Below are 13,178 nucleotides of genomic sequence, written 5' to 3'. Positions count from 1 at the left end.
TCTATATACTGTGCAGGTTATTTAAAAAGTAGAGAAAGGCTCTGAATACAACAATGAATATGAGCGTGGCTTTGGAGCTGGACAGACCAGGACTGAAACCCATGCTTCTATACTTACTTGCTCCTTGGCACTGGGCATGCCACTTAGCTTTTCTGAGCCTCAATATTCTCATCTTTAAACTACAGGGAAAGTTTTTCCAGGGGATCTTTGTAAGGGGAGTAAATGAGATAAGTAAGTCCTCAGTGCAGTTCCCTGCATACCATAAGGACCCTGTAAATGGTGATTATTTTACTATTAATAGCTCACATAGGGAGTTTTAAGAAGGCAAGCACTTATGCTCATTGCCAGAGGTGGTCTTGAGATGCAGTTGGTAAAACAAAGAGCAGGCTGAAGCAGATGGTGTTTCCCTGCTTCCATTTCACTGAGTCTAGAGAAAGGTGTCTTCGTTTGCACTGCTATGCCAAGAACACCATAAACTGGGTGATTTAAACAACTGACAAATATTCTTCAAAGTCCTGAAAGCAGGGAAGTCCAGCATTAAGATGCTGTCTCATTTGGCAAGGATTTTCAGAAGGATGCCTTCTTGCTGTATCCCGGCATGACAGAGAGAGATCATCTCTCTTGCCTGTCTTCTTATGTGGGCACTAATCCTATTCACGAGGGCTCCGCCTTCATGATCTAATCACCTCCCAAAGGTCCCATCTCCAAATACCATTGCACTGGGGATTAGGGCTTCAATACAGGAATTTGGGGGGTTTATAAAGATTCCATCTATAGCAGACAGTGAGAGTTGAAATTAGTTTCATTTAGGAAAAGGGACAAGAGAAAGATGTTCTGAGCAGAAAGGGACAATCATTCCTGCAGAAATGCAGAGACATAAGTGCCTGAGCTACATCCAGTCTCCCTGCACTGACCCTCTGCTCTGGCCGGGCTGGCACCTGGCATTCCTGATGGAGGCCCCTTGCCCACCCTCACCTCTGGCCTTTACTCACATCAGCTCCTCCTTTACGAACACTCTCTTCCCCTGCCCCCACCATTTTCTCCTCATGGCCTTCCCTGACCACCCACTCTCAGTGCCCATCACCAGCAGCTATGGAGTGTAATGTTAAGCGCTGAAGGCAGCTCACAGACATTCAAATCCCACGTCTGCTCCTGTTTCTTGTAGATCGTGCCATTGTGATCAGGTCACTTAACTTTGCCTCATTTTCCTGACCTTTGAAATGAGAGTAACAACAGTAGTACCCACTTCATAGGGTTGTTGTGAGGATTCAATGAGTTAATATAGGTAAAGGATTAGTGTCTGGCCCATAGTAAATGCTAGAAAAACGTTAGCACTCATCACTGTCATTGTCATTTATTATTTTACTGTCAACTCAGAAAAGATTTCCTGCCTTCCTCCCTTCCTCCTTCCTTCCTTCCTCCCTCTCTTCCTCCTTTCTTCTCTCACTTTTTGTTATTCCCTTTCTTTATACACTGACATCACATCAAAAATTAAAAGAATCATTCATTACAGTCACTCTGATAAAATTGTTTTATTTTTTTACACTATCCTTTAGTTCTTGCACATATGAATAAAAAGGATGAAAACCGAAGACTAAAAAGATTACATTTGCACCGTTTATATTACTGGAAGGCATTAATAACAAGCAATTTCATATTTTACATAGTCTCAGTTAATTTGTGTATATATGATTTGTCTCTATAACCTAACAATGAGGTCAGGGACTTTGTTTTGTATTTCTTGGGTTCTCTATTGTTGAGACTTGAGAAAGCATGATAAATATCACCCTTCATCCCTATATTTGTTTGAAGATAAAAGGACTCAATCAGGTAGAAATAGAAAATGTTCTTTATAGAGGTGAAGTCTAGGTGGGAAAATAGGTCGTTAGATGAGTGGATTAAGTGAGATTTCCCTTATGGGGCTGCAGAGAAGACCATTTTCTCACCCTGTCATGAGCTGGAGTAACACACCTTGCATCTGCTTCCAGGCCCTGCCCTTGTATACCACATATCAAGATGTATGGAGAAGAGAATGAATCCTTTCTGCAGACAGTTCTCTCCCAAAGAAGAGAGAATAAAACCAAGCTGGATTTTCTTAGTAACTCCTCTAGAATTTATCAAATAGCTGATTCCACATTTTTGGGGGTAAAGTGTGGAGGGGGCCCAAGAGTAGCCCAGAGTGTTACTAGGAAAGCTCACTCCACTTAGAATCCCAGGGCTCTGGGCAAGGTCCCCCCTTCACCCCTGAAACCACACTAGTCCCCAACACTACATTTTGCCTGTCCCATGATTGGGACACACATAAATCAGACACTTGATGAACAACTAGGAGTAAGAATACTCCAAAACCAGTATGTCCAGTCTAATGTATGTCAGTTGTACTTCAATATAGCTGGTAAAAAAGAAAAGAATTTATCAGTGGGCCTGGTACAAAATAATTGTTTAACAACTAATAACTCTTGAGTTGACCTTTACCTTTACTGTGTTACTGTGAAGAAGATAAGTCCTACAACTATTTGTCCTAAATGCTTCATAATCAAGAAACAGCTTGCTATGCCTCCCACTGCCATTGCTTGGTAGGGTTGGCCAGTCTGTCCTTGGTGCTTCTGATTTGGGGTTGATCTTTGAAATCGTTGTTTGCTTTCTCTATCTACTGATCTACTGCTGGTCCTAAGACAATGGGAACTTCCTTTCAAATGGAAGTCACCAATACCGCTCATAATCAAGTTTCAGATGCTGCAGAGAAAGACGGTCTACACACTTAGGTGTCTCTCAGACCCTTCAGTGTAAATTTTGCCGAAACTGATATTCTAATTCAGGCAGTTCCAAATTTGGCAAAAATAGGCCTAGCCATTTCCCAGTGTTTCTTAATAGACTAACATGCAGAAATTGAATATTATTTGTGTGGGTGGTATGAAATGGAAACACATGTCCTGGCTTGGCTGAACAGTTTCAGTTTATCTCCATTTTCCTGGCAGCCCATCTGGTTTAGCATTTGTCAGAACAAAACTCTCCCAGTTAAGACAATAAATTACATGAGTGCCTTAATTACATGGAACAAGATATTTGATCTAAAAACAATATATGTTCTGGAGTTATATGGAATTGACTAGAATCTCAGATTAGTAAGCTATTGGATCCTTTCCCAAGGAGGGGTCTTGTCTAACAGGAGATCAGCAGAGCCATGCTGCTAGGTTGAAGCTCCGAATGTGGGGGATGTGGATTGTAATCCGGTTCTTCCGCCTGATGAGTGTTACCTACCTCTGGTCACCTTTCCCGCCCAATCCAGTCATCCCTCTTGCCATTTATCCTTTGCAATTCTTAACCACATACTTCAGAGCTTTTCTCCCTTCTGTTTTGTTGATTGTGAATACACTTTTATTTGTTAACATATTTTATGCACATATGCTTATTTGTTTTGCTTTTATTAGGTAAGCTCAGAAGACCCTTGGCAGCTTGGGAAAGAAGCTCAACTCCTTTGGCTGGCTTCAGGCCACCCTGAACTCTGTTCATCCTTCTGTTATCCATTCATCCTCTTCCTCCCCAGTGCCCCATGACTATTTTCCTTCAGTGCTGATTGGCCATGTTAAGAACTTCACAGATATTCACACTATAACTCTAACACATAGGCACTATTCTCTCCCCACTTAACTATCCTCTCCCCACTTAAGGGAACTGAGGTTCAAGGAGGTTAAGGGACTTTCTCAAATTCACTGCTTTTAAGCGAGGGGCCAAGAATCCAGTCTCAACTTGTTTGACTCAAATACCAAAAAGCAGGGTCTCTGTTCTGGCCTCACCATCTGGCACCTGACTGTTCCCACCTCTGCCCTTTGCCCTACTCTCCCATGCATGCAAATCTTACTCATCTTCAATGCCTAAACTCACACTCTGCCTTGTCCAAGAACTCTTCCTTGACTTGGATCTCATTTTCCTCCTTTCTTTTTGGTATTCCTACAGTATTTATAGCTTATACCATATGTTTTGGTTTGTTTTGTTTCTGAAAGCAAGTGTCCCATTCTTATATCACCCTTGAAATGTGTCTCATTCCTGAGTTCTCATTTGGACTATACTTTTCTCAAAGGTAGAGATGATTTCATAGAGCTGTTTGTATTGTCAGAAGTTAGTACATTGCCCTGTTTGTAGTCAGTGGTGAATATTGCTTACTGGTTGATAGATTTTTTTCCTCTTCTGTGTAATTCCCCGCAGCACTTGACATTGTGCCTTGCACAGAGTGGGAACTCAATAATGGATGCCTTAATCCAGGCCAGGTCCCCAGGGTGTGCCGTGATCTTGGCGAAGGGGCTTCCCCTTAAGATACCTCAGAGCCTTCACAGTCACAGCTGCATTGGATTAGCTTTCCACTTTCTAGCAATAATGGAGCTGGAATAGACACAGAGACAGAATACTTTGCTGTCTTATTCTTTTTCCATCAACATCTTCCAGAATTTTCACATGGTTCCTGAACACTAAGTTAGAAACATACTCCAGGACAAAGTGGGCTAGATGTAGCAACAAAGAAGAAATTCATTTAGATTCAGCTGTATGTGAAGTGGTTTAACACACAAACGCACACACACACACAACCTCTCCTCCACGCCCTGCGGTGGGAAATTAAGCGTGTCAGGTGTTCAGACATGACATTAGCCAGTTACAAAACATTTTTTCTCTGGCTTCTCCCAGTAGAGGCCTTCATGTGGGTATAAAATACTGTTATTATTACTCATAAAAGCTTAAAGGGCACCTGCCAATATGCCAAATATTCCCTCTTCCTCTGACAAGTACTTTTGTTTAATCAAGCACAAACAGATATATGTCATTTAATGGAATTCCATGTAATCTTATAATAAAGAAATGGGGAAATCTATGCATGAATGAATCAACACTGAAGTTGATTTATTTTTATGTTTCAACACACTGAATTGAATTGTTACAATGGGAAAAGATACACAGACAGCATATTGATAGATCATTAAAGCTAATATTTTAAAATGTTAAACATGTTACATGAGTGCTATTAATATATTAAGACATAGATAGTGTTAAAGGTACGAGTGACTTTGGGATCAAGGCCAACATAATAAGCACCAAAATATATAATTTTATTTATCTTGATTATTTTTGCAACTAATTAAGGGTTTTTTTTTTTCATTTTGTACCCATTTTGGTCCTATAATTATCTATATCCCTGCCTTTCCCATGAGATTAGAAGTTCTATGACAGCAGGGGCTGTGTATTCTTTCTGTTTCTTTCTTTCTTTTTTTAAATAAAAGTGGCTGGCATAGAGATGACCCTCAATGAATCAATTGAAGTACTGTGTCTACATTAGAGATGCATTTTATTACTGTTTTGTATTTTGATTTATATTGAAGTCACATGAGGACATATCATGCCATAAAATAAAATAAGTGCGCATGTGATAAAATTGCATAGAATTAAACACATACTCAAACGAGTGGGCAGAAAACTGGTGAAATCTGAATTAAGTCAGGTGTGATGGATGCCAATGGCAATTCCTTGGTTGTCGTCTTGTACTATAGTCATGAAAGATGTTGCCATTGGGGAAAGCTGAGTGGAAGGTGTTTGAGACCCTTCTGCACCATTTCTTGCAGCCACATTTAAACCTACCATTATCTCAAAATAAAAGTTTTTTAAAAATAAATGATTGCATTTAAGATACTGTGAAGGTGCAGTGAAAATATTTAGATTTGCATACATGAGGTAAAAATTTGAATATCCCAGTGTTCACAGAGCTTCCATGTATGTAAACATGAGCAAATAGGGAATTCGCTTTCAGGTTCCTAGATAATAAAACAGCTATTTTGGTATAATAGTTTTGAATAAGAACAGAAGCCAAGTATACTCCCTTAACATTGGTGGGAAATTCACCGAAGAAGAGAGGGGTGTGTGTGTGTGTGTGTGTATGTGTGTGTGTGTGTGTGTGTGTGTGTGCTGTCGGTAGATTTTTCTTTCTTTAATTTTTTCTCTAAAAATGACATTAACAGGTTTACTCAGTGCCTTCTGGGTGCCAGGCACCATGTATTCATAGATCCCAACTGATGTAATAGAAAATGCATAAATTGGGGAGCAGACGGACCAGTGTTTGAATCCTGGCTTACCAGTTGTCCTTAGCTGTCTTCTCTGAGGAAGCTGTATAACTTCTCTGTTTCCTTAGCCATCACACGCAAGTAATTAATAATCCTCACCTTTCAAAACTATGATGCTCAGAAATGAACTTATAATAAGCATGGAGGCATCCACACTATAGGCCACATAGAGCCCAATACGTGGACACTCAATGAATGCTGGGTGCTCCTGAATTATCACTGAGAGAGCTGGGGTCCCTGCTTCTAACACCGCCTCCAGGGCAACTGCTCTTATCTTTGCATCTCAGAGACAAAGAGCACTGTCTTTCTGCAGTTGTGCATTCAGCGGCAGATGCCAGAGGAAACTGCAACCAGCTCTGGGATTCGGAACCAGATGCCTGTGATGGATTATTATAATTTCCTATCATGTAATTGCTTTTCTGTTTGACCAAAGGTACCTCATTTAATCTATTTCTAATTTGTTTTAAGGCGTTAATTCTGGAAACGCGTAAAATGGGAAATATTCTCAGGGAAATCTTTCCAACTTCCTTCCCCAGCACAGCTTCAGTTGCGTTAACGTATAAGAGAGCACTTGGTAAACACTAAGGCGATATACAAATGTGAGTTGTTCCCATTATGATTATTATTGATCTTTGCTTAAATTTCCCCATGGGCTCTCTCAGTGCTCTGGGCACAGATATCCCACAGAATTTAATGGGTCTTTTGATAGTGGAGAAGAAATGTAAAAGAGGGAGAAATGTTCTCATTTTGATATTTATATCCCCACCTTTTCAACAAGCATCTCAGAGCAGGGTAGCCCATGCTTTCCCAACCCTGGCATGTAGCATTCTGGACTGGATAGTTTTTTGTTGGGGTAGGTGCTGTCCTGTGCCTTGTAGGATGTTTAGCAGCATCCCTGGCCTCTACGTACTATATGCCAGTAGCACCCCATCAATTGTGGCAACCAAAAATGTCTCTAAACATTGCCAATTGTTCCCTGGGAGGCAAAAGAAATGCCAGAAGACACTTATTATAATAGCATGGAGAAGGGTGCTCTCCTAACTTTAAGCCCTGTTCCAAAATTTGACAGTTCCTCAAATCTGATGGAACAATTTTCAGAGCTAGCGAAAATGTGTTCTTAGACAGAGGGCCTATATGAAGCACTGTGAGAAGACCTAAGCCTTTTCCCCATTGTGACCCATTTTAAAAGTGACACACAATCCCACCTCCAAGATCAAACACTGAAGCAGCAGGAGTAACCTTGACTTTGGAGTTCTACTACTTCTAATAATTATTCATTTAGTCAACAGTTAGGGATTCAGTTCCACAGTGTTTTGAACATAGTCTCAGTTTAGTGTGTGCATATTGATAATCTGGAGACCTGGAAACCCTCGAAGGTAAGATGTCTGGCTGATGTTGCAGTCAGATCAATATAAACAACTTCCTATTCCTAGATTTTTAGCAGAGATATCTCTTGTGAAGTGGATTCATGCCCCTTTCCCTGAAAAGAAAAAGCACAATAATTACTACTCTGTTTCAGAAATACAATCCCATTGGTCACAAACCATAATCTTCAGTGAGCTGGTGAAAGAAAAGAAGGATGGAGGGAGTAAGAGGGGAAGAAAGAGAGAAGGAACGAGAGAGAAAGAAGAAAGAAAGGAAGGGAAAGAAGGAAAGGATGGAGGGAGGGAGAAAGGAAAAAGAGAGAAGGAGGGAGAGAAGCGAGACAGAAGAGAAAAAAGATAAGGAGAGGGGGAAGGAAAAAAGAAGGAAGAAAGGAAAGGAAGGAAGGAAGAAAGAGAGGGAGGGAGGAAAGGAAGGAAGGAAGGAAGGAAGGAAAGAAAGAAGGCAGGCAGGCAGGCACGCAAGCAGTTCTTCTCTTCCCTTGAAGAAAACATTCTCTCAGTGTTACTGCAGGGAAAGAGGATTGCTATTGTTTGTGATTTTCCTGACCTGAGAGAGGCAACGTGTTTAATTAGAGATCCGCAGGCCCTGTTTCCATTGATGTTGGCCTGCCTGTAGTTTGGCTCTTTTTTGCCCATAATATATCTATCTGCCTTTGTGCTGTAGCTGCTGCCTAAACAGATTTTCTGTTTTTAATAAGGAGCAAGAAAGTCTTGTAGTCTTTCCCAGTAGTATAGTTTAAAAAAGAAACTAGAACACAAGAAAGTAAGGGCTCAGTTCCCATTTAACTCTTGCCTCTCTGGGCAAGGGTTGAGCTAGGGCTTGGTTTCCTGAACCCATCCTTGGCTCAGATGGTGCCAATGAACTTTCAGCAGCTCCTCTCCAGCTTTTTTCCCATCTGTTCCCTTCCTGCAACCTAGGCATAAGAGAATGTGGGTATTGGAGACATCTGCATCCTGGGAATCAGTAGAGTTAGGGGTTAGACTTGCAGGCTCTGAATCCAAGCTGAATTGGCTTCTAATAGATTTCTGCCACTCACACACTGTGTGACCTTCAGTGAGTTGGTTAGTATTTCTGAGACTTGGTTTTCTCAGCAATGAAAATGGGGATGACAGTCATACCTCCCTCACAGGGTGTTGCTCCAAGTAATGAATGAGGAAACATCTTTAAGGCACCTGGTAAGTGCTCAGTAAAGGGTCATGGTTGCTGTTGTTATTACCAGGTGTGTTCTGTCACTGGAGTCTAAATCTTCTCCATGCACCTCTCCAGGGAGCCAGGAGGCAGCTCTGGAAATTGCATCCCAGTGGACTCCAGGCAGCATTTTTCCTGCTGAGATAAATAAATTGGTGAATCATTAAAATGAAGCCAATTCAGCTGCCCACTTTCATTCTGTGTGGAAAGCAACTATTACTTCTTTTGCCTGGACAGTGTAATTTCATTACAGTCCCAGTCACCCAGCTGCTTGTGGAGGGGCTCTCGGTGGGTGGTTAATGAGATGTGGTGGCATTGTTTGGCTTTGTCAGGACCCCCAAGCTATTGCAGACTTTGCAATGGCATGGACCCAGCCCAGAGTAAGGGACTCCATGATCCACCTACCTGGCCCCTTCTGACTCCGAACGGTCTGAGTTCTATGTCCAAGTTCCCATCAATGTTGGCATCAGAGGCTCATTCATTTGCACATTCTAAGCCCAGGATTCTAATTGTTGGTTTGTTTCACTCTCTGGGGAATTGGCTGAGCTGCTGGACTGGACCAGGCTTGGGCTCTGACTGCTAAGACAGTAGGGACCTGGAGGGACAAAGGCAGGTGAGCTGAGGTTTCTGGGGGGTGACAGTAGCCTGCACATCAGGAGCTAGAGGCTGCATGAAAGTTTTTTACATGGAGTATCTTATTTCCCCCTCACAACAAAATCCTGGGAGACTAGCATTTTACACATGAAGAAACTCATAACGGACTGAAAGGGAAATGTGATTCTAAGTACCCCAGAATAGAGATTTGCAAGGATTATTCTTCCAGGATACACTTGACGAATGATGCTCACATGGTTGAAGTACTCTCAAGGGTATACCTAGATTTTAATACCCCCCCCCACTTCCAAATTTTAAGAGGGAGTTAAACAAATTGGGTTTAAGCTCTAAGCACTTGTTTTTTTTTTTGTTTGTTTGTTTTTGTATGTGCTATTTTAAAAAGAATTTTCTTCCAAGCACTTGAGTAATAATATCATCCAGTTAAACATCTATTTCTGAATATGGCACAGATAAGACAGGCTGTGGGTTCTACAGTTCCCCACACACCAGCTGTAACTAATTCCTTCTTTCTCATGTAGAAGCAGATCATAAATCAGGTGACAGTGGCAGGGTTACAGGTTCAAGATAATCCATGCAAGGCTCTTAGCATACAACTGCATATTGTAAACACTTAATAAATAACAATAGCTAATTCACATACCCCTTATTACATGTCAAGCCTTCTCTTATGAGCGACATATATTTTAACTAATTCAACCACCACAAAACCTTTTTCAGGCAAGTACTATTATTATCTCCATTTTATAGATGAGGATATTAAAGCATAGGATAGTTAAGTAATTTGCCCAAGGCCATGCAGGCAGAATAAACTGAGGCAGATTTGGTTTAACCCTGTGGTCCTTAACTGTTTCTATGCATTATGTCATGTTTTATTGTGAACTTGAATTGACTCTGTTTTTATTTATTTAATAACTAGTTCTAAACTTTGGAACTTAACTATTGCTATTAGTGTGTTGACTGTAGATGCTTCACAGATCACTTTGTGGCCAAAGTGTTAGGGCATCATCCTTGAGAAGCGTTGCCTAGTGCCCAGCAATGACCCCAATGGTGGGGACTTAATATTTGTTTGTGAATAAACGCAGCACTCAGCCTCTGAAATAGGACATTCATAGAAAGGAGGAAAGAGACATCTTCAGAAGCAGAAGAAAGTGATAGATATTTGGTACCTATATCTACCAAAGGTAGGTACCAAATATCTAAGCGACCTACTTAGATTGGCTTGTACCAGTAGACTGTCCTTGCATACTGGTTCTACATGAGGACTGACTACAAGGAGTGCTGATCACTGGCCACTTGACAAAGGTTTCGAGTGTTGGGCAGCAGAGTAGATCTCTACGTTTGGTTCAGCTCTTCATCAATGATTTAGATCAGAGGTTGGCAAACTTTTCTATGAAGGACCAGACAGAAAATATTTTAGGTTTGAAGACCCTTAGATTTCTCTCAAAATTACCCAACTCTAGCATTGTAGCACGAAAGCAGCCATGGATTATTTCTCAATAAATGTGCATGGCTATGTTCCAATAAAATTTTATTTGTAAAACCAGGCAAGGGACCAGTCCAATGAGATGGACCTCCAACGAGTTTGCTGATCTCTGATTTAGATCAAGACACAGGCAGAGGGATTACACTGGCAGTGACAAAAATTTGGGAAAGAGGGCTGGATGAAATGTGAATGAGGAAAGTGAAGGTTCATTAAGCTCTCCATGGAACAGGACAAGCTCAGGTTTTAAGTATTAGAAATTGTGTGACTAGCTGGATTAGAATTCTGGCTCTGTCACTAATTAGTGTGTGACCTTAGACAAATTACTTAAGTAACTTCACCTTTCTGACTCACATGTGTTTTCCATAAAATAGAGACAATTCTTAACCTTCCTCTGTGGATCCATGTAAAGGTCAAAATATATTACTATATTTGTCAACGTATATGAGATGCTTTTTAAGTATAAAAGGATAAAGGTAGACTCCCTCCATTTATCTTTTAGAAAATAATCAACAAGGGTATAGGCTGGAAAAACTTGATTAAAAATCAGGGTCCAGATTTTAGTGGACTGAATCAGCCATGTGGCTTGGCTTCTCCAGAGGCAGCTGTACCTGTCTCTGTGGAGCTGAGATGAAGGGAACTGATAGCTCATAGCCCAAACCAATGAGCAGCCAGGAGGCTAGTGCAGGCAGAACAGCACAGTATAGGGCAAGGAACAAGAACTGGGAATTCTGGGCTGGAGTCCCACTTCTATCACCTCTTGACTATGAGGTCATGGTCAAATTACATAATCATTCTGACCTTCAGTTCCACATCTAAGAATAATATCTTGCTTACAATATTGTGAGGTCCCTGGTAGATGATTCTTGCTTTAGTTGCTCAATATTCATTCTCCACTTTCTGGTAACAGCTCCCCGCTCTTAGTTTTCCTCTGAGCACCACCTAAGCTTATGCTCAGTCTGTGAAGCTCAGGGGGATTGACCCCATTTCCTAGTATAGAGATGAGCATGTGACCCAAGCCAGACGAGTGGGAACCATATCCACACTGTAGCAGGAGCTATTGGAAAAGAGAAGCTCTTTTTCCGCTCCAAATGGGGAGCCAGAATGTAGGTCTTAAGCACTGGGGGAGTCACCCTTAGAGGAGGTCAAAATGAACTAAGGCAGAGGTGAGACAGGGAACAAAGAAGACAGAGCTGTAATGACTCCCTTTGCATCTAACTGCACCTAAATCTCTCGCGTTTTCAGTTGCATGAGAAAATACATCTCTGCTGAGGCTGTTTTGATTTATGCTGTTATCACTTGCTCTAAAGAATCTGGAGTCATAGAACATGCAATGTAATTAGTACAGTGCCTGGCATGTAGTAAGGGCTTAGGATAATATAGCTTTTATGCTTCTTATTTGTGAAAGTATTTCATTTAAAAAAAATGCTGGAGGGATGTTAGAAAACCAAAGTGTAGTGGCCTTCATGGCATGTGAACAGAAACTTGGTGGTCTAGAAATGTCCCTGCACAGAGGAGAGAAATGTAAAAGAAGGGAAGAGGCTTAGCTTGGGAGACAGCAGGATTTGAAGAGACTGAGAGCTATCACGGAGAGGGATTCACTTTGTGCTATGTCACGCCAGAGGGCAGAACTCCAGCCAAATCAGGAGTTTCTTTAGGCTGAGCTCCTCAACCAGGAGGGGAACAGGCAATTTCAGAGCAGTGATTGTGTCCATCCAGGGGTCTGGGTTCTCCTGGAACCAACACTTTGCCAAAGTGTTTTTCAAGCCATTTTGACCATGACCCACAGTAATAAACATATTTTACAGGTGACCCAGTACATGCGTATATATATATATATATATTTATCGTATATCTGATTAAAAATTTATGAAACTATCCTTTTATCATATGAAATGCATTTTAACTTTCTATTCTACTCTATTTTAAATTGTGCATTTCATTTTTTTAAAGATGTTGGTCTTGACCTAGTAATTTGGATTCATGAACTCTATTGGATCCCACCCTGTATTTAAAGAATTCTGTTATATAGGATATTCTTGTCTGTGATGAGAGGTTGTGGTGATCGTGGAAGGTGAGCAGAGGACCAGAGTGAGAGGGAAGGTGATTGGCCACACATGCCATGCCATGGCCTTCCATAACATACAAGTGCACAGAGCATGCCAAGCCTGAGGCCAGTCCAGGGACAGCTGTGTGAGGTGCAGGCACATCTGGTCCCTCAACCCTATTCAGGCAGAAGTTGCTAATTGATCCCAGCAATCCTTTTCTCCAGGCCTGAGCGTGCCTCTGAATCCTTCTCAACCTGTCTGTCTATGCAGTTGCTCCCCGTGAGTAAACCTATTGCCATCCATGAGTCAGCCTTGCAGATGAGCGAAATTGAGATTCTGTGAGTTGCATGCATTTGG

At 41.4% G+C, this 13,178-nt stretch overlaps 1 protein-coding gene and 1 long non-coding RNA gene across 15 annotated transcripts in view; one reads left to right on the top strand and one right to left on the bottom strand.

Annotated features, from left to right (window-relative positions):
* LDB2 (LIM domain binding 2) overlaps window positions 1–13,178 on the top strand; it is a 393,312-nt gene that overhangs the window by 217,263 nt on the left and 162,871 nt on the right. The window lies entirely within an intron of this gene.
* The window catches only part of LOC134758302 (uncharacterized), a 47,673-nt gene continuing 39,453 nt past the window's right edge, over window positions 4,959–13,178 (bottom strand). The window contains exons 4-6 of one of the 2 annotated variants that reach the window (XR_010133339.1): window positions 9,084–9,273; window positions 8,609–8,816; window positions 4,959–7,584 (exon numbers count right to left, since the gene is read on the bottom strand). This is a non-coding gene — a long non-coding RNA (uncharacterized lncRNA). Of the gene's footprint in view, window positions 7,585–8,127; window positions 8,817–9,083; window positions 9,274–13,178 lie in introns of those variants that run through there. The other variant, XR_010133341.1, reaches the window with a different exon arrangement.

The sequence above is a fragment of the Gorilla gorilla genome, chromosome 3 (genome assembly GCF_029281585.2).
Source record: "Gorilla gorilla gorilla isolate KB3781 chromosome 3, NHGRI_mGorGor1-v2.1_pri, whole genome shotgun sequence".
NCBI lineage: Eukaryota > Metazoa > Chordata > Mammalia > Primates > Hominidae > Gorilla > Gorilla gorilla.
This window is presented reverse-complemented; position numbering and strand designations above follow the sequence as displayed.